At 39.4% G+C, this 21,078-nt stretch overlaps 1 long non-coding RNA gene across 1 annotated transcript in view; it reads left to right on the forward strand.

Moving 5' to 3' along the window:
* Positions 1–1,576: 1,576 nt before the first annotated feature.
* Positions 1,577–21,078, forward strand: part of LOC148403999 (uncharacterized) — a 156,908-nt gene continuing 137,406 nt past the window's right edge. Inside the window, exon 1 of the long non-coding RNA XR_015861939.1 lies at positions 1,577–1,833. This is a non-coding gene — a long non-coding RNA (uncharacterized LOC148403999). The remainder of the gene's footprint in view (positions 1,834–21,078) is intronic.

Genomic DNA, 21,078 nt, shown 5'->3' on the forward strand with positions numbered 1-21,078 from the left:
CCAGCTGTATGAATAATCACGCAGCTAATGTCTGATATCTAATGGCCTTAATCAAAATCCCCTGCTATGACCATCTCAGCGCCCGTGTTGATAAATCACAGCTTTCATGAAAAATGGCCGCATCACAGCGCAGCACTGCAATATGAACCCATTTGTTCTAGCATGAGCCTGTAGTTTTTCTGCCACTTAGGTTTTTTGCCACCCTTTTCTGACCACCTTTTTACATTTTCTGTCATTATGAGATTTGAAATCGTATGGAAGTATTTTAACATCATGAGGTCTTCTTCAACAACTTTATTGCAAGGGATACTTTAAACAATTATGTTGAAAACATAAACCAAATGCGATAATATTAAAAACAATTGTTACTTAATTACTTTTAATTCTTTCTGGATTACTCCCCTACTTAGTGCGCTAATAATGACACGTTAAAGAAATTAATGAGTTTAATGAGAAATTAAAGGGGAAGTTAAGTCAAAAATGTTCTTCACAATAATATGGTCTGTACAGCCCCAGTAGTCTGATCGTGGTATTCTGCTCAACATTGCATTTGTGAAATGTAAATCAAGCAAAAAAAAATCATCATGCACAAGTGAGAGCGAGGCTGAAAAAAAGTAGCAGGTGACTAAATGTAAAAAAACAGAATCGCAAACCTGAATCAATTGTGTGCTACAAAACCACCCCAAAAAAATCAGGGCCTTTCCACTTCTACTTCTCCATCTCTTTTTGGCATGATCACACTTCCATATAATTAAATTGCATTGGATTACATATTTTCCTAATCATATTGCACCCATCCCCACACTTTAGATTGAACACCAGTTAGCATGCGAATCACAGCCGCTTGCTGTAATTATGTATATTCCAGCTTTGTATGCCTGTGCAGGCTATGAATGGAAAGAAGGAAGGGCATTGTTGTAAGGATTTCAAATTACATGGCAAGATGAATTACGGGATGAATCTCATTCAATCTAATGCAGACTGGCCTGTGCCAAGAAGGATTGGGATCAGGCACAGAATGGTTTAAAACAGGGGTCAGCAACTCGCGGCTCCAGAGCCGCATGCGGCTCTTTAGCACCCCCTAGCGGCTCTCTGGAGTTTTTGCAAAAATGCGTGAAAATGTTTTGTGTTTTTTTTTTTGGTGTTTTTTTAAATACGGTTTTTGATGGTAATCATGACTCAACCATTCTTATGTATGTATGAAACTGTAAATATATATATATATAAATAGTTTAAGAATGACGCCAAATAGCAAAATTGCGTCATAGCCTGCGACACAGCACAGGTGAGTTGTAAACCAACAGGTGTGCAAGTGATGGGCCATGGATTCAAAAGGCAAAAAGAGAAAGATTGCTGATGAGAGCAGAGGCTTTAAGAAAGAATGGACTGTACTCTTTGCTTTCATTGTCAATGCTGAAGCATTGCCTGCATGTTCGATTTGCAATGAGAAGTTGTCAAATAACAAGAAGAGGAATTTGGAGCGACATTTTCAGCGAAAGGGTGCTAAATTTGTTGCCGATCACCCGGTTGCAACTGAAAGGAAAGGTGCAATTGCAGTGCTGGTGGAGAAATTTGAGGACCGCAAAAACAGTTTCAAGAAGTGGATTGCATCTCCAAACTCTACTACTGGTGCAAATTTTGTTGCAGCCCGGGAGATAATAAAACGCGGAAAACCATTCACCGAGTACATGAAGGCTCTCCGCACAAACAATATCACCGATCAGCAAATCAAGGACATAAATTCAGCTCCAGCGTTCTCAATTGCCTGTGATGGATGAGTCGTGTGACGTGACCGATATCGAACAGACAAGCAGCGCTGTCAGCGCTATGCAGGTACGTGAACTCCAATGGGGCGCAAGAAGAAATGATCAAATTGACACCACGATTTTTCTTTAAATGATTTTAATAGTCGGTATGCAACTGATGTATTGACAGTATATGTTGCATTATAAAAGGCTTTTAGATTTTTGCGGCTCCAGACAGGTATGTTTTTTTTTGTATTTTTGGGCCACACTAACTAATTATCATCAGGATCATCAAAAAAAAAAAAAAGGTACACTGACTACAATTTTTTTTTCTTGCTAATCATCACAGTGGCACCTGAATCATAAATGATCTTTTACTAAGCCTCTCCCCAAGACAAAAACTGCTGAAATGCAGCATATAACATTCATCTTTCAAAGGGGCTGACACTTTTCTTGCGGAGCTCCATTAGATTTAATGACGCATTTTATCTTTTAAATATGTTTGTTCTTCTAAAAGATAATTTCTCTCTCTCTAACCCAAAGTCAGTTTCTGCTACCTGAAAATAATTAAACCAAAAAGTAAAGACAACAAAACATATTTGCTCGCTACCAAGAAAACAAGTTCATAGATAATAATATTGATTGTGGTCTTGTTATTATTATCATTTTCTTAACAATATGCAAAATGCGCTTGTTTGTGAGCTATGTAAACCAGCAGTGTGTGATGCTCTCTTTTTGAATGTCAGACCATAGACTTTTCAAGTATATAATAATGAGACATGTTTTCATATTAATAAATATGGCAGCACAGAAGACTTGAAAGAAAGGCCAGCGTGTGTCTAGTATGTGCCATGTTGAAGAAGAGCAGGCGTGTCTCTGTGGGCCGAGAAGTGAGACCTCATTTTAATATCCAACCTGAACAGCAAAAGAAGGAAAGAAAGTCTGTATGTGGACGGTTGGGGAGGTTCAGGGGCGGTGGGGAAGTCTTTGAGAGGGATGAGAAGATGAATGCGGGGACAGAGATAGCCACAAGGGAGACAAGGTGAGAAAAGAGTGGTGGTGCATCTTGGATGTCTGCTCCCATGGAGAATATTGGCATCTCTTGGCTTATTGGCTGTAAAGCCACACACATCCGTGTTCAATATCCATTAAAAGTACCTCGGCAGCAACATCGCTCACGGTGATTTCAGACTGTGCTTGGATTCAAGCCCATTTTTATGTCCTCTTTTACACAGGGAATCTGCATGCAGCCGGTTGCAAGCTTATAATTGCAATTTATCTTTAAGGCAATGAAAACATTGGGGCGCTGCCCCACCACACAGGTGGCTAGTTTCCTTAAAGACAAAAAAGTTCACTAAAAACATTGAGAGTAAAATAGAAATATGTATATATAATGCGAAACATATAAATATGAATATAATAAAATAGAATTATATAACAGATTTTTTTTCTTCCATTCATGTATTCGAGCCGAGATGGGGCGCAACTTTGCTGCTCAAGCAAAGTTCATCTGCTGTCTTTGTTAAGTTTGACATCTTTTTGTACTTTTGCAACTTTAAAGGTAGGCTAACTTGATATGATCATGGTTACTGAATTAGACGAGTGAAGAATTAAGACACCTTCCATGATTTTTGAATCATGAAAGGACTATTTTATTTAGTGAATGTAGACTTAGTCCAGTTTGATTCTAACGACCGACTGCTTGGGAAAATAAAACATTAGGAACAGTTAAGGACAAGATAGTATCACTTACATTGTTTACTTCAAGTCATTGCCCCACACTTCATATAAGGATTTAGCAAATATTTGCCAATTTTTTTGCAGTTTATTCTCTGTCACTTTTAGTACAACACTTAAGGTTCTAGGAAAGATAGATATACTGTAGTCACATGAGCAATAGCCAACCTTGACAAGGTAAATTAGTCTGCCGTTCAACCACTGCCTGGCTCTCTACCAATCGCTCTCGTTGACAGGGAAAGATGGACATGTATATGGCTGATAAAAGGGAGTCCCACTCTTGCCCTGATACCTTCCAATGAAGATGGATAGGACCATTTAAATAACTAAACACAGACATGAACACACACGCACGTACACACTCACCCCCTTACACACAATTTGATTGATCGGCAGACTCCCGACACAATGTGCTTTTGCCAACATTTTACAGAACTTGAAGTCATACCTAAAGTTGACAAAAATCAAGAATTTGCAGAAGCACACACGGTGAGTGAGATTGGAGACAAGATATATTTTTTTGTAATTCACTCTCCATATTCATAGGTAGAGGTTGTGCCCTAATATTTTCCTTTCTATTATATATTTATATTTTAATTGATAGATCTACTTATGTACCTGGCAACAGCCAAATAAGGGGAGTACCTACATCCCCCCCTCCACTTAAAGCACTGCTCCTCAAAGTGTAAACAAACCAGTTTGAAATCTGTTTTTAACAAATATTCCCATCAGATTAGATTGTAACAATATTGCCACTGACAGCATCGTTGGAAACAGCGTGCGCAAACTTGCTCAATTTTCCTTCGCCTTACTTTCTCTGTGTCGCAAACAAATGCAAAGTTCACATTTCCCTGAAGACATTTTTGAAGACGTTGGTTCCATCCAAAATAGCTTTCAAAGAGCTTCTTTAAAAAAAAATCCTTATATCTTGGGAAAAGCAGTAGAAGTTTGGATATATCACAGGCAAGAAACTTCAAAACCACAGTGTTTGACACACACGCACAAGCACACGCTCACACTCGCACACTATTTCATGTGGAGTTGAACTGCATTTGATATCTTTTCATCAAACTGATATAAATGACTGAACCTGATCTGAACTGAATCATGAATTTGCACCACATTAGTGCCAGAGTGTAAAGTATTGTTGCTTTGTATTTCGCCATGAATTATCCAGTGAAAAAAATGTGCATGGACAATGAGTGAATTCTAATTAAAGCTTAATGATATTAGAATATAATGTATCGCCATTTCACATGTTAAAAACACGTTAAAACATAAATAGGCAGGACAGTGAAAAGAAAAGGTTTCTGTTCAAACCTCTCATGAGACGCTTTTTCTTTAGTGGAGCCAAGTGGTGCTGGCTGGCATAGTGATAACACCCCAATACACACACAATACATGATTACACCCCAATACCCCCCCCCCCCCCCCATGGGACCAAGACAGTTAAAGGTGGAGTGTGTGTTTTTGTCTAGGTGTCCCCTGTGTACCAGTTATGGCTCTCTTCCAGTGGCAGCCATTCTCTTGTTGCTGTGTTTCAAGCACACTTAAACATACACAAACGGCATGTGCACTGTTTTATCGAAGTCATATTGAAGAAGATGCCTCATGTTGGGCATATGCTGTTTTTTTTTTTTTTTTATTTTATGATCCACTAATTCTTCTAAATAGTCAATGCAATTAACATGCATTTCTGGATTCATGGCTTCCATTCAGGATTTTGTTAGCAAAATCAACTGGATGGGTGGAGATCTCCCCCCCCCAGTCTAATTATTGTAAAGTGAAAATAGAGTGATACAAGTTACACAGAAATGATGAGGGGAAAAAAACAAAAAACATTTCCACCTCAGCCGTGAGTCCCAGTTTTGGCTTGCTGTAGGAGCCCATCTTTGTTATCAGCCCATGGATAGTTTCTGCTTGTAGTACACCTCGTTTCAGGAAACAAGAATTGCCTCCCAGAGTCTGGAGGTATATTGCTGTCCACTCTGATAAAACCTCCTTTCTACAAGATGTCAAAAAGGTTGAGGTCAGTGGATGATGGTGGGCATGCAATGAATTTTATTCTCTCTACACCGATGGCAAGCACAGCTTTAATCGTATTTTCTGCAGTGTGGGTTGGTGTGCTGTCTCATTCCTCTTTTTCCTACATAGCAGGAAATGATCAGTTGGAAACTCCATATATTTTGCAGAGGTGCTTTTGACACCCTTGAGAATTTTTCACATCGCACATCTCAATGCAATTCATGGGTCATTAAGATCAGTAAGATGTTAGCGCCAAGCAGTAAACTGCATGCCTTTAAAACGTCAATGATCACATCTTCATCACAGATAAGTTGTTTGGAGTAATTCACTCATCAGAAATAAATGGAATTGGAATTGGAGGAAAAATGGTTCAAGTCAAATGAGGCTAGAAACTGAGAGAGACACCGGTTTGCTTCCTTACTAGTGTTAAGGTGCCTGGAAATAGACCAGCCTTTCAGGGAAACTCTTGAAATTCTCAATGGCCACCACACCCCTGCTCCGGTATCCTTGTGACCCTGAGTGAGATAAGCAGAAAATGACATTAAATATGATAGATGATTCTTAGTACTGGGTTAAGCCAAGAATTTTGTTTCTCTAAAGAATGTTGTCACAAGTACAGCTTTTTATATCCCAAGGCTGATTTTTTACATTTACAGCCTGAATTTACAGGCTGTCTTTTGTGACACCAGATGCTTCAGACCTACACAAGAGCAAGCTCAATCACACGTTGCTACGCAATAATAGGTTTTGTGGATTTATTCTTTTCCCCTTTGTGTGTGTGTACCAGTCGACATTGTGTAGGTGCACATTCTCTCTCTGAATATCTATATAGAACAAAACACTCAAGAGGCAACTTTAGACGCAAAAAGACAGGCGGGAAGATACAAAGAAAAACCAGAGGGAAGAGTAAACAAAAAGGAGCATCAAGGACTGATTGATGTCTTGTCAGGTGCTGCTGTTAAGATGTCAGCATTTCGACATGCTCAAAAGACTCGATATTAATCTTCTGAGCTGCAAACTTGGTCCTGTGTTGGTAAATGATGTGCTAATGCTTCAAACAACAAAGTAGCTCAACTAGCCAAATGGGGGAACTCTAATTAATTAGGCGATCATGGAAACGATAAATGTGCACATAATTCCAGATAAAAAAAATAAAAAAAACGCAGAAGATACCGTGTAGAAATCTGACAAGAACCTTATCGAATCGAGAGTGGTAGACTGACCTTGATTGTCAAGCATAGTCAAGTCAAGTCAAGTCAAGTCAAGTTTATTTGTATAGCCCTAAATCACAAACAGTCTCAAAGGGCTTCACATAGACAAAAATTGACACTTATTCTCAAAGCATCCCCTGATCTTAAGCTCCCAAAAGGGCAAGGAAAAACTCAAAAAACTCCTACCAGGGGAAAATGAGAAACCTTGAGAAGGGACCACAGATGGAAGGATCCCCCTTTCAGGATCACCAGGTTGTAATGGATGCAGAGAGGGCACAAGTAATACATAATATGAAAATCAATGAAAAAATGGATGTCGGAGGTGCCCTCGATTGTCCTGGCAGTGTCTTCTTGAGCTGCAGTTTCCTCATCTTGAATTGGTCCCCGAGAATCCAGCAAGCGTAGATGATGATCATAAATATTTTACGCAATCACTTCGAATTATGATAGAATAGAAATTTTGGCGTTCACGTAAGATCTCGTCTAAATGTTCATTTTGACTGAACATTTACAGGATACCCGGAAGGTAAATTTTGCATACGTAGCTCGGTGGTGACACTCACACACGGATTTTACGATTTTATTTGACTGTAAGCAGTATTTTAGACTGTAAACATTATTTAGACATTAGCTTCTATTCCCAAGCTCCCCTGGCGGATTCAAACGTTGAACTCTCCTCCTCGTGTTGCCTAGCTATTAAAGATCTCACACCCCCTTAGGCCGGATCCAACCTTTTTGCTCAAGGATGTGAGCTGTATGCTGATATGCGGTGCGTGCAAGTCTGCTTGGGCACATTAATGTAACAAGAGCAAGAAATGGCACTCAATTGCATTACTCCACAGATTCTGAAATGATTTGTACGATTGGATGCATGTATGTAGATTTGTGTTATATACTACATGTCTGACTCACCTTGTAAAAAAATGTGTCCTTCTTCCAAAAGGTTAACATTCACAAACAGTATTCTTAATTCAAATACAAATGCTTGACCTTGTCTCGTTTCTATCTGGTTCTGGCTGTTTCTCTGTGTTGTGTTCATCAGTTCCCGCCAAGCGCACACATACAATCATTCAGAGCAGCAATCCTGCAATTCAATGTTGGTGCGATGATGTGAGCTCTCCTCTCTTGCTTTCTATGATAACCTCTTTCTGTGATTTACTATGCTCAAATATGCTCTCCATTCCGGGCCCATGTCTCCCTCTGCGTCGTCATATCTGCACATTACATTTGCCGGCGTGTGATCCGGAATCTTAAATCGCTTCAGCTACCTGGCAGTTCATCTTCATTCAGCACACCTCTCCACAAGCACCTCTCGCCTTTTACCTTGCTATCTCATTGAGGTTGCGGAAACTCAATTTCAATAGCAAGCCTAAAGGTTTTAATCGACATGTCTAAGACCTCCACCTCACATGATCCATTTGTTGTTTTTTCCGTGTGGTGCTCTTCCTCAAACGTCGCCATCATCAGAGCTAGGAAATCTCTCCTCTAAAGTCCTTGACTAGACATTTTGCAACAATACAAGATTTTCGGTGTATAGAACTTGTGCAAACAGAGGTAATTTAATTAAATAATGTGGCAATTGGAGAAAATCTGAGAATTTTTCATGAGAAGGTCAGTCCATAGTCGGTGGATGTGTTGTTGGAAATGTAACACAATTACTCATAAAAACAGTATTGATAATGAATACTCAGGAACCAGTATCAAAGGGAAGGTGTCACGACTGGTACCGGTATCAAAAGTTTTGTGATTGATACCCAATACTGATACTCTGATTGTGGGTTCATTATAATATGTCTATAATTAGCACAAGGTGGCAAAGGAAGCTGTCTTAACTCTGCCTCTCGTGTTATCAGATGACTGAGCACCTGACAGCCGCAAGATTTATCAGCCGGATATTACATTCCCATTAGGCCTCTCAGTCTTACTTCTTGATAGTCAAATTCTCCGATACTGTAAGTCACCTCCAAATCGGTCTTTCTGTTCATCTGTCATATTCCGTCCCTGCCGGCAATTCTCCAAGCCTTTCAAATGTCATTGTGCTCGGTGTAATCTTAAATTCTTCCAAGGGGGTGCACAGGTCAGTCTGCCTCAGGGTGCATTCAGTCCTAGCTTGAGATAGCGCTTGGTGATGTTGTCAGTGTGAAACAATGTTTATGCACATAGCAGCATGAATCAGTTCAATCAATTATAAAACAGGCTGTTGAAATGCAACACTTTAGGGATCTGGAAGACAATTCTGCAAGCTTTTCAATGACCAAAGTTGATTTCCCCAGAGAACGGGTTTTCATTATTTTGGAGTTTGAAAGGAGGTTACGCCATGAACGACATGATGGTGACATCTGACCATCTGAAGATTGCAATTGTTCTTTCTAAAAAAGACTTTTATTTGGGTAGCTACTGCCAGGAAAACCTAATAAAGCCAAGAAGCACAACAACAAAGAAGAATGCAAAGGTGGTCAACTGGGTGAGTTATTGCAAACAAATCTTGCAAAAAATATTAACTCATTCATTTCAATCCCTGAGTACATCTTTACAAACTCAAATATGTTCACTCTTCAGCGAAAATGAAAACACTTGCCTCACTTTTCCAATACTTTTGGAAGGGGTGAAAGTCTGAACCAGGCAACATGGAACACATAAACCTAAAACGTGACACAGATTTCCCCACTCAAAACTTTTCTTACTTCTTGTGCTTCACATTGAACAATAACCACACAACTTTGAATGAAGTGGTCAGCATTAGTAGAAACTTCATTGTAAGCAGAATTTCCCTTTCTGTCTTGCCGTCATGCTCTCTTCGGCAAAACATTTTGCTGACCCACACATAGTGAGCCTTCAACTTACACTTCCCCTTTTCTGCACTTCAGTTTATGTCAAACTTGGCTTATTATGCGGGTCAATAAAAAGAGACAATCTGATTTTTGCAAGGAGTTAATAATTCTTATTGACACTATACAGATATTTTTACATTAATTAAACAAAGCAGATAAATCCTAAAATGCCCTTAAATCCTCAACTGTCTGGACTTTGGATACACTGAGCTGAAATAAGCCCGAAACACATTCCCAGCAGCGGCAGAGCTAGAGGGGGGCTTGCGGGGGCACTGGCCCCAAGGTGTCAGACCAGATAATTGACTTTAGAGTATTTTCCAATGTTTCAGGTATTTCTTTTCTGCATCTGCATCACCTCTAAGCAAAGTCTCATTTGTATGAGCACGGTGTGCGAGACATGATAAAAAAGCAATGACGTGTGAGGTGCCATGGAAGTCACGTTATAGCGGTGCCCCGAAGTCATGTTTTCTGACACCTTCCCGTCTTTCTAATGCTATATGACAATGGCTACAGCCAATGAGCAAATGCCTCTTTCCAAAGTGTTTAGTCAGTGACGGTAAAATACTTGATGGTTATGTTCACTTTTGTGTAATGACTGCCGAGGCATCGGTCGGAAAAATTTGCCATGTTTATTTTCGTTTGTCCCGTCTCACTCAAGTTATTTGCCCATGCAAGAAACTCTATCTGAATGCACTTGAGTTGACTTTATCCCAACTTCCCCATTAAGTTGTCTGTCTATCAGATTCACCTGACTGCCCTTTCCATCAGAATAAACATCACCTTTGCCTGTCAACAAAACATTCTATTAACCCTCTTGTGTGTGCGTACCTCGACGCACGCGCGTGCAATGCGTGTGTAGCCACATAAACACACAAACTGATAAAAGACCAATTTGTTAGATCACATCTGAGGATACTACGTATATCTCTTATGACATGACTTTGAGTATTCCTCAAAACTGTTACCACTCCTGTCGCAATGTTATCAATCAATAGTTCATAAAGACAAGCATATTTGAAATATACCTCCAGCAAAAACACTATGCCCCACACATTTGTGTGTGCTGGATGGATCCTGTATTTATGGAACGTTTATCAGAATTACAAATTTGTTTGCTTTTTGGCTTTTCATCATGAAGCTGTACAGGAGAAACATAGGACAGGCACTGAAGGGATTTGTTGAGGATAGGAGATTTTTTTGAGGATCTGGAAAAAATGGGCTGGAGACTAAATCCGTCTTTCCGTCCATCAATCCGCTGTGAATGTGTCAGAAATTAAACTTAGTTGCATTTGAGGGTAATTTAAAATGGATGATCAAATTATGTATTACTTTAACGCATATTTGCCAAATAGAAATGAGTGATGACGTATTTTACATTGAACTACATTCGTCTTTTGTTATTGTTGCTAAACCAAACAACCAAGAAAAGAAAAGCCACAGTCAAAGGTTTGTCTTTTTATGTTCTTGAATTAGAATATTTCTCAGACACCCAGAGGAATAAGTCACTGAAATCTCCTTGAAAACTCATCAGCTTCGGGGTCTCTAACAGTTTGATTCATGAGCCAAATGAGGCTACAAGGGGAAATAAAAAAGTTTGGGAGGTGGATTTTTGTGTTCAACTGAGTTGCTTCCATTAACAACAATTTAGTCACTGAATCGTCTGCATAAGAAGCCTCCAGCCTAATCATAATTCTCAACTTAATTAAATTGGACACGTCATAACACTTCTTTCTGAGACATCTACATTTATTTTCATCAAAACGTATCCACTAAATGACTGCAAACTATTCAGTAAATATCAAATCACCTATTCTGACATTTCAAGCAAGAAAAAGAGAGAAATATTTTTTTTTGCACTGCATAATTTGTGTGAGCTTTGTGCACATGAGGAGAGTTCAGGGACATGAGAGATAGTGACTGAAAAGCGAGGGGGAAAAAGTGGATCGGCAGCAGAGATGAACATTGCCAGAGAGAAAGCGAAACCAAAATAGAGAAGCGACAGTAGCAGCCGGCACGGAGAGAATAATCTCGGGAGGTCTGGAGATGAGATTCGAATACCACAGGGGGTTGAAATTAAACTTTCACAGAACTTAAAGTAAAGCCTATTCATGGGTGTCATTTTCATATTCATACAATATTTCACACCACACGCACGCCACAAGTATATCCCCTGCTGATACAACAAGCCACAGAAACATGTCGTGTGAGGAAAATTTTCTGGCCTCGTGTGGAATCTGGAATTAACAAATATTTACGATGGAATAGATAAAGAAAAGAGAGTGTCCATTTTAATTGGGCACATGTACATTGAACTCACAGAGATTCATTATTTTCCAAGGCTGCATAACTCTGCCTTGCAGAACCAGCCTATTAAGGCAGAAAAAAGAAGTTGTCTGAAAGTCTCGCATCACAAGCGGAGTTAAAAAACAAATCTTTTTCTCCCGTCTTTAAAGGAACAGTAAAATGAATTTGGAGAATTGTTTCTGAATATATTAGACATATTTAAACATCGCTGATAGCGTGTCTGAAGAGTCTAAGAACTATTAAGTCCTCCATTGTGGATCTTGCAGCACTTCAGTTTTCTAGGCATGGTTAAAAGAGTCAAGCGATCCATGATTTGTCCCTCCCCTAGTGCATAAAAATTTGAGTGTCTTTTTTTTTAATGTCAGCTGCAAGTTAATAAGGCACATCGCACAAGCTAACCTTGCCAAAAGCCGATTAGCACGAGGCATCTATCAGCACCAGTGGCTTGCAGGGTGGTTTTGGTGGGGTGGGATCGATGGGGTCATCCAGCCAAAAATAATTTAAACAAATTTGATTTAATTCTTATGTTTACCAACGAGTTGATATTCAAAAACTATTTGTTCATTTGCTTGCGTTCATTTTAAGATATTTATCTGAACATATATTCAGATATTTCTGTAAGCTTTTTCAACATTTCCACTCATTCTCTGCAAAACCCTGAGTTTTTTTTTTTAAGAATTTTCAGGATTTAGCACCCCGCATCCCTTCCAAGGAAAAAATCTTAGCTCCGCCACTGACCACGATAAAATATTGGCTGTGCATGAGAACATGATAAGTGACCCTCCCATCTGTGGTCTCTTCTCAAGGTTTCTCATTTCCCCTAGCTGGAGTTTTGAGCTTTTCCTTGCCCTCTTGGGAGTTTAAGATCAGGGGATGTTTGAGAATATTTGCCATTTTGCACATGTCCTGAGTGTTGTTAGTCACCTAAATGTTGAACAGAGGCTGTGATTTACTGAAAGCAAATCCCTTGTTTGGCACGCTCAATCATGGCGAATAAAAACTCTTGAATCTTGAATAAAACATAGATGGATGGACATGGACTCAAATATTAGTACCATTCTTCTAAGTATGAATGAGGTTCACAACACCCACTACTAGAAGTCTGTTCACACTGCTGCCATCTGGCAAGAGACAGAGTACAAAGATTCAGCTGCGCTACCACTCGTTTTTTTTTTTTTTTTTTTAAATCAGCCTGTGAGACTCATTCCTGTATTCTTCCCACATATTACAACCTTGTCTGCTTTATGACTTTGCACATTGACATTTCCCGAAAGTTAGCGTAACAAATAATAATAATTGTTTCCATCCACATTTCATTTCAGAAAAGAAAAGAGTTTTTGAACACCAATTAATGTCGTTCTTTTCCATTCTTGGAACAAGTGTGCGAAAACAACCTAACTAGCTGATATGGGCTAATAGCTGTAATGGGCAAGACAATTACAGTCTTCAGCTTAATTAGACATGCCTAATGAAGAAGCAAAAAATATTGAACAAAGAAAGCACAGAGAGGCATAATTAGCCACCTGCAGCCACAAAACCAATTCTATCACACACACACAGATACACACGAAGGCACCTGCACATTCCCTTAAGTCAAAAGTCATTCCTGAAGTTTAGCTTTCTAATTACTACCCAATTAGTGCCTCAGCCAATCACTGTGCAAAGCTTTTCTTTCTGCTTTGTCAGCTTAAAGAAGATGAGGGTGCTCATATTTTAATGTGTTGTCCTACACTGCATATGATTTGACTTCACTGATTTGCTGATTTGGTAAATAAACAATATATTTTACATATGCCTTGCAAGTTGCACCGACAAGGTTGGATTGTAAACATCTCTCACAATGTAACAATACTGAATTTGCATGCCAGTGAGACTACGTTTGAAATTCCAAAAGTTATTAAACCTTGGTAGAATAACACAGCATCATAAACAATCTATTGTCTGCAGTTGCTTGGCAGTGATCTGCTGCCAACGAGCACATGGAAGAGAGGTTTGAAAAAGCAACCATTCATCTTTCACAGTTGCGCTGCCAGTCAGTCTCGGGAAACTCACATGGGAGGCACAATTCTCAAAGTGAAAATCATTAACTTTGTTTTATGTCGCTTATATATCCACTCAATCCATTATGTGCTATTTCTCAACTCTGCTTCTCTAATCTTCTTACACTCCAACAATGGTAAACAATTCTTTTGTTGCCTGATCCAATCAAATGGATTAAAGTTTAATTATCCTCAGTGGTGAGAGAACAGCTGTCCCGTTGTGTATTTAGCAAGTCTCGGGCACCAATAAGGAGATAAACATCTTGCCTTACATCCCAACTGGTCCAGTGTAAACAATTAACCACAACAGAAATTACATTTGCATTGCTAATTACTAAAGTAGAAGTTGATCTACCAATGCCATCTTGTAATCCAATTTGACAGTTTGTAGTGGGAAGCAATGTTGCTGCTGCTGAATATTAGAATTCATGCACATGTGAAAACATCTCGATGAGTCAGTCATATTCTGGAATGATGAACAATATACAGTGTAGAAGCAACATCAAGAAAAACATCTGGAGATAATTTGAATTTTTGGGATTTCTAATTTCCAAGTCCTGTTTTACTTTTTTTTTTACAATGATAAATTGTGTCAAGTAGGCCAGTAAATTTCATCAAACTCTAAGTGTATGAATATGAGTGGAAACGGTTGTCAGTCGCGTGATTGGCTGGTGATCTCTTCAGGATGTAGCCCACCTCTTCCCCCAACTCAACTGGGATAGGCTCCAACCCCCGCACTGGACTGACGGCGTAGAAAATTGATGGATATTACTAATGAGGCCATTAATTAAGCCACAGTAATTGATGTATAAATGAGCAAGATGTTTTAGCATGTGCAGAAGCAACATAAGCCTCCTATCTGGCAGCATTAATTGTTTCAAATGGATTAATTATATCCTATAGATCAGGGATTTGTAACTTATATGATGGAGGGGGGGGCACAATTTTTTATCAACGCTACTGGAAGTACGACAAAAATGCCATTTTTAAAATGTGTGCATTTGTCTATTTTTATGAGCCAATGTACAAAAGCATGTCATCATATATTTTAATTTTCAAATCCATACCAATACTATACCAAAACCAGCATCCCAATAATTTACCGGAAAGATGCCCACTCCAAGACAATCCGCCTCAGCATTTGGTTGCATATTTAAAAAAACAACAACAGAGTGAACGTCCACTGGGCCAGATGGCAAATAAAGCAGAATAATTATTCAGACCATTACTTTAGCAAATTGAGACACTAAACCCACACATATGCACACCTTTCATATTTCACATAGCAAACTAATGGACAGCACAGCTGGGGGTGAACACATTGCATAGTTTATGAATATGTATATGTATGACAAGATGCAGCTGAAAGGACCAGTGCAACTTCTGTAGTCCTGAATGTGTTGAGTAAGGTGATTAATTTAAAATTGTTTGGGTTGTGAAATAGCTGCATAAAATCCAAAAGCATACTTGACACCAAAAGGACAATCAATTAGAGCTTATCCTAATAAAAGAGCATGTACAATTAGTAATGGAGAAAAACAATAGATCAACTCAAATAGAAATTAACACACAACCAATTAGGTGGGTAGACATGACAAAAAGAAGAAATCAAAATGAATACAGACAGTACACAGAAGTGACCCTTGCAAAATGATTGAAAATGCTACAAAAGTACTTCAAGTAACCAAAGATGAACCATAATCGTCAATGGTATTTTACAAAGGTTTTACAAAAAAAAGTAGACTTGATCATTTGAAAATAATGTAACGTCTCCTTTCCACCACCGCTGGGCTAATGATGCTTGCTGATTGCAGCTGACAGCAGGTGAGATGCAAGCGACTCCACCTTCCTATACGCTCACCAAGGAAACGAAAACGCACGCAAGCGGGAACATAACTAATATCCTGCTATGCATCATAAAACATGATAACACGTCAGATTTAGCGCAAAAAAACCCTGCAGTATACTGCTAATGTATTTGTCTGGCCGCCTACTTAACGGGCCCATTGACATTGATTTATCGATCTACTGTATGCGACTGTGGAATAACACTGAGCTTGGCTTACACTTTATCCCATTAAGGATTGATCTATATTATTATTATAATTTCACAGCATTGCAACCTTTTATATTCTATCAAAGTGTGACTTTGTTTTGCTCATCTATAACTGCAATTGCCAAACCCCAAATTTATAATCCAAATTTGACTCACGAAGCTTAATAACTGGAGGATTGATAAATGTGATCTAAAACAAAAAAAAAAAAAAGAAGGCATAAAACTCTAAAGAGTTGAAACAAACAACTTAAAACATGATTATTCTATTTCTTTGAAAAACATGGATTTACACGATCCCCTGTAAATGCGCAATTGCAACTACAGGGACCATTTTATGAATGCATGAAATTTTGAATGGTTTCTGGTGAACCAGTATTTGTATTACAAAAATTCCCATGTGATGGATTCATTTGTCTACTGACTATAAAACTGCTGAATCCTTACTGAAGCTTCTGCTAAATTTCCATGCATCAGGTCCAAGTAATGCCTATGATTGAGACTTTATTTATAGCCAACATATTCAACATTTAGGAATGGCGTTGGCTCACTTTAGTGTCAACTAATCAATATCAAAACACACAAAATAACACAAAATAAATCAAAGGTTGGATTGGGTTGGAGTGGCTCACATTTAGCTTAAAAGAGCTTGACTCAGGCAAACACCATACACACACACATGCACACTCACACACACTAATGCACACTCACACACACACACGCACGCACACACACACACGCATGCATGAGCACACATAAAACAACCATAATATCCCGGAAACAAATTGGGGGCATAAGGTGAAAGAGTGATCTTATTGTTTGAGACATTTTGAAATTACCTTTGTAACTTATAGAGCATCTATGGATCCCATCATTTGCTCGCTATGTTGTAGTGTTTTCTGTGTGCACAAGGGGGGAGGTGGGGGGGGGCAAACAGGAAATGTGTTGCGACCAGTGGGAGTTGTGAGGTCAGGTCAAACTAATTGGCTTTGGAAAGTACAAACCTGTCAATGTGGTGCAGGAGTAAACACTAATGCTGTCTACAGGACCAGAGGCTCCTTTCCCCCAAAGCTGATGTGTTCCATCGAATGCAATGAAATGGCCCTACGAGGCCTGGCCTTTTGGAAAGGTTCCTTGAAATGTGGTCAGGAGATAATTCAAACTTCAAATGTATTTTTAGTTACTCGCATTGACCACCACAGTAGGAAATTGTTCCACAAAACAGCAGTATGACGCACCACACGGTGTGCACTGAAAGGAGAGGAGACCTCACGGCGCATTTAAGTCAACAATCATCACAAAATCAATGCAAGGTTCAAAGGAAGGGGAGGTGTTGGAGTCACGCAATCGTGGCACCACAGTGAAAGGATGGACTTTAGAGGTGAACGGTTTTAGCTGACCGTACAACCAAAGGTCATGAATTGAAGATTCTTTCTGTGAAGTGCTCAATTTTGCCACAAGGTATTGATGTTTAATCCATAGGTTTAGCAACTTACAACCTTAAACATTTCTAAACTATCGTCAAAAGGTCTGTTGCATTCAGACAACTGAAATAATCGTGCTGTTGTTGCTTGCGGTTTTCAAGGGCTGGCGGCAAGCTAGTTTGTGACATGCCGTGATAGTTGAGGAGCGTTACCTATTGGGGGGAAGAAAATTAAATAGCATAAACCAAGACTTGATACCGTTGCTGCCACTAATGACTGTCTATTTTGGGTTCCTTGGCATTAAAAGATGTCCATTTATCTTGGCTGTGATGTTCCTGTGGGTGAACATATATTTTGATTAATATCAAGCTAAATGTAGATCAGTTTCCGAAAAGGTCATTTCTTAAATGCAGTGGGTTATTTTGTATTTATACACAAAAACAAAGACTTATATAATTACTGTATCAATTCATTCTCTGTATTATTATAGACAGTAAGTAATCATAGCTCTCCACATAGTTGCTATTAGAACATGTTGAAATAACATGTGTCATGGGAATTGGCCGCTGCTGACCTCGCTCAATTCGAGATGTTGTGGGTCGGTGAAGGAATTGCTTTGAAGACCTTTTCAATTTTTCTGAGTGTGGACAGGAAGAATTGGAAGACTGGCGGTGGTTCTTAATAGAATGGAAATGATGAGTCGAATTTAGTGTGTAGTCGAGTATCATATGCCAGTTTATTCAAATGAGGAACTCATTACGGATATTTGCATAGAAATCTGCTCTGGGTTTTCCCAAGTTTCACACGTATTAAAATTTCTGTTTGTCTACTGATCATGAGCAGTCTTATGACCAGCGTTCACAGTTACAGCACGAATGCGTGCGCAACTGGTGGGTAGATAATGATGTGTGACTGTGACACCTTGGAATCCATATTTACACATGAGATTGAAATTAGTACATTTGTAAACAAAAGTGCTTAGATCAACATGAGACAGTTTTCACCTCCACTAAAAGTGAACATGAACAAGGTACATTTTTTAACATGGAAATAAAAATATTTTACTTAGTAACTTTCAAGCCTTAGACAAGACAAAGGGGGATGTTTTTTATTTATTTTTTATTGAAACACAAGAACTAATATTTTGGTCCACAAAATTGAATTGTTATCATGAAAATCTGATGCGCACGAGAAAACTAAGGACACATTTGGAATCGGTATACTTGCACCTCTGATTTAATTAACTTTGTAACAAATTGTTGATCAGTGTTACTACTGATGGCATTCTGTGTTCTCATTCAATATTAACTTATAAAACGTTTTGAGTCTTGTGTTTTGTGAGCACCTGCCCAAAGATTGCCTGCGGTTAAGCTACCTCTCCTTTCTCAGTGTTTCTCTCTGTCGAAGCATTGTGCAACGTGTAATCCTCCTGACAATGCTCAATCAGGCACTGTGTAAACTTTCCACTCACTGCCTTTTATTGCTTTGGTTGCTTCCTGTCAGCTTGACGCCCGTGTCCCCCTGGATAGAACTGGAGCTCAGTACGGCGTAACTCTGATCTGGAAAGTCCCCCTGCAGCCATGTTTCTTAAACACACAAATGCTCGCCTGCAGGTCTAAATCACTGAGCACCGTCCATCTTAATTCCCAAAGAGTTTCCCCCCAGTGTGATACACAGCATTCCCTGCTGAGTGCCGCTGAGATGACCTGTTGATTTCCAGGCGCGTATGTTGTGAAGAGCTGCGTGCTTCTGACCGTCAACAGACAACTGCTTCACACTGGCTCCTGTCAAACATACTATGTCTACTTATGTATCAATGCGAGTATCTGCCACGAAATATTTAACTGGGATTTCTTTTTACCCTGATATTTGTATTGCAGAAGACAATATAGCATTTCATTCCGCAATTACAGATTCTTATCTCAGTTTATTTAATCGTTGCACTAGTTGGGTATATTCTGAATGAAATCTTTCAATTCTGAGAAATATGAATTGCCTGGGTGGTTTGTTTTTTTCATGTATGCTTTCTTTAAAGTTTCAATCTGATTAGAATGTAGAGACATTACAGTTACAGCAAAGAATCCACATTGTACAGATAATTAAACAGCAAATTACACTAATCAACCCATTTCCCCCGCATTCACAGTGATTCATTATAATATTTCTGAAAAAGAAGATATAGGCAGTCATTAACAGGGACTAACTTAAATTATAAACCATTAAATCTGAAGCAGTGAAATACTCCACACAACCTCTTCCTCCTGTTAAAAGCCCAATGGCAGCAATCCTGTCAATAAAATGCCGTGGCCAAAATGCTGCAATAGTGCAAACGACCCAGCACAACACAAAGATGGTCAAGCGTGTAAAATAAGAGAGGAACTAACAGAGTGTTGTAAACAGGCTGCCAGTGAGCAATATGTGCTAAAATGCTGCCTTAAAATGACTGGCCAAAGATATCTTATCAGGAAGGAAAAAGAACACCAAATGATAAAACAAAGTGTCATTTGCATACGTGTGGGAAGACAAAAAGTGTTATATTTTGCCCACAGGTTTTCATGCAAGATGATTTTTTGGAATTTGTGGCTTTGAGATTGAGCAGACAGTTTCATGTGAACACCAACTTAAGTTAGTGTTGCCAATGCGTACCTTATAGCAGCTTGCCATATTCCCACAAGTCTTGTCCTCATTTCCTTCTCTCTTGAGAAATCCGAAAAATAATAAAGCACGACACGTCACGTCACATTCTCTGTTTATACTTACAAAACTATAGTGCAGTTAGACATTCTTTCGCATCTGGCAGAAAAAAGGCTCAGCGGCCATATGTGTCGATCTTTCCGGCACCGTTAAATAGTTCACCAGAGTTTACATTGATTGTTTTTGTGTCCCCCATATGACCGGACCCAGATTCAAGGTTCACGAGTTACCAAAATGGCGCTGCTGAGATTGGAATCTTGGCTTTCTCCCTTATATCTCTCGTAGGGTTGTTTCACATCCCTCTGCAACAGGAAACAAAGCAAACAGTGAACCAGCATGAACTATCGCCAGACTGTTCAAAATTAATTCTGGGGAAAATTAACTGTCGCCATGCTGATAAGACACGAAAGGGATTTCAGCAATATGTCATCTGCACTACCTGCCAGTGGAAAACTCCATACAAGTGTTATGCATCACGTCCAGATACATATAAATCAGTTTCTCCTCAAGCCCTTGGCTCAGCTGACCACAAAGCATCATGCTGGCACTCAAAAACATCAAGCGGTGGCCCAATGACCTCATGTTGACCTTCAGTGACTCCGACATTTTCCTGCTGCTCTTTGTCCTCTACATCAGAGGTAGGCAACCCGCTGCTCCAGAGCTGCATGCAGCTTTTATTCGACTCTTTGAAACTTTGGAAAAGAACTACCGTCCGTCCATCCATCCATCCATCCATCCATCCATCCATCCATCCATCCGTCCGTCCGTCCGTCCGTCCGTCCGTCCGTCCGTCCATCCATCCATCCATCCATCCATCCATCCGTCCATTCATCTTCTGAACCGCTAATCCTCACGAGGGTTACGGGTGTGCCGAAATCTATCCTGGTTGTCTCTGGGTACCTAGCCGCCGGCCAATCGCATGTCGCATATAGACAAACAACTGATACAGGTTTGATTTTAAGGTATCGGCTGTGCCAGTTACAGTCAGCCATACTCAAAGTCCTCCTTGGCAGTA

This window comes from Syngnathus floridae, chromosome 1, assembly GCF_059516105.1.
Source record: "Syngnathus floridae isolate MCC-2025c chromosome 1, RoL_Sflo_1.0, whole genome shotgun sequence".
NCBI lineage: Eukaryota > Metazoa > Chordata > Actinopteri > Syngnathiformes > Syngnathidae > Syngnathus > Syngnathus floridae.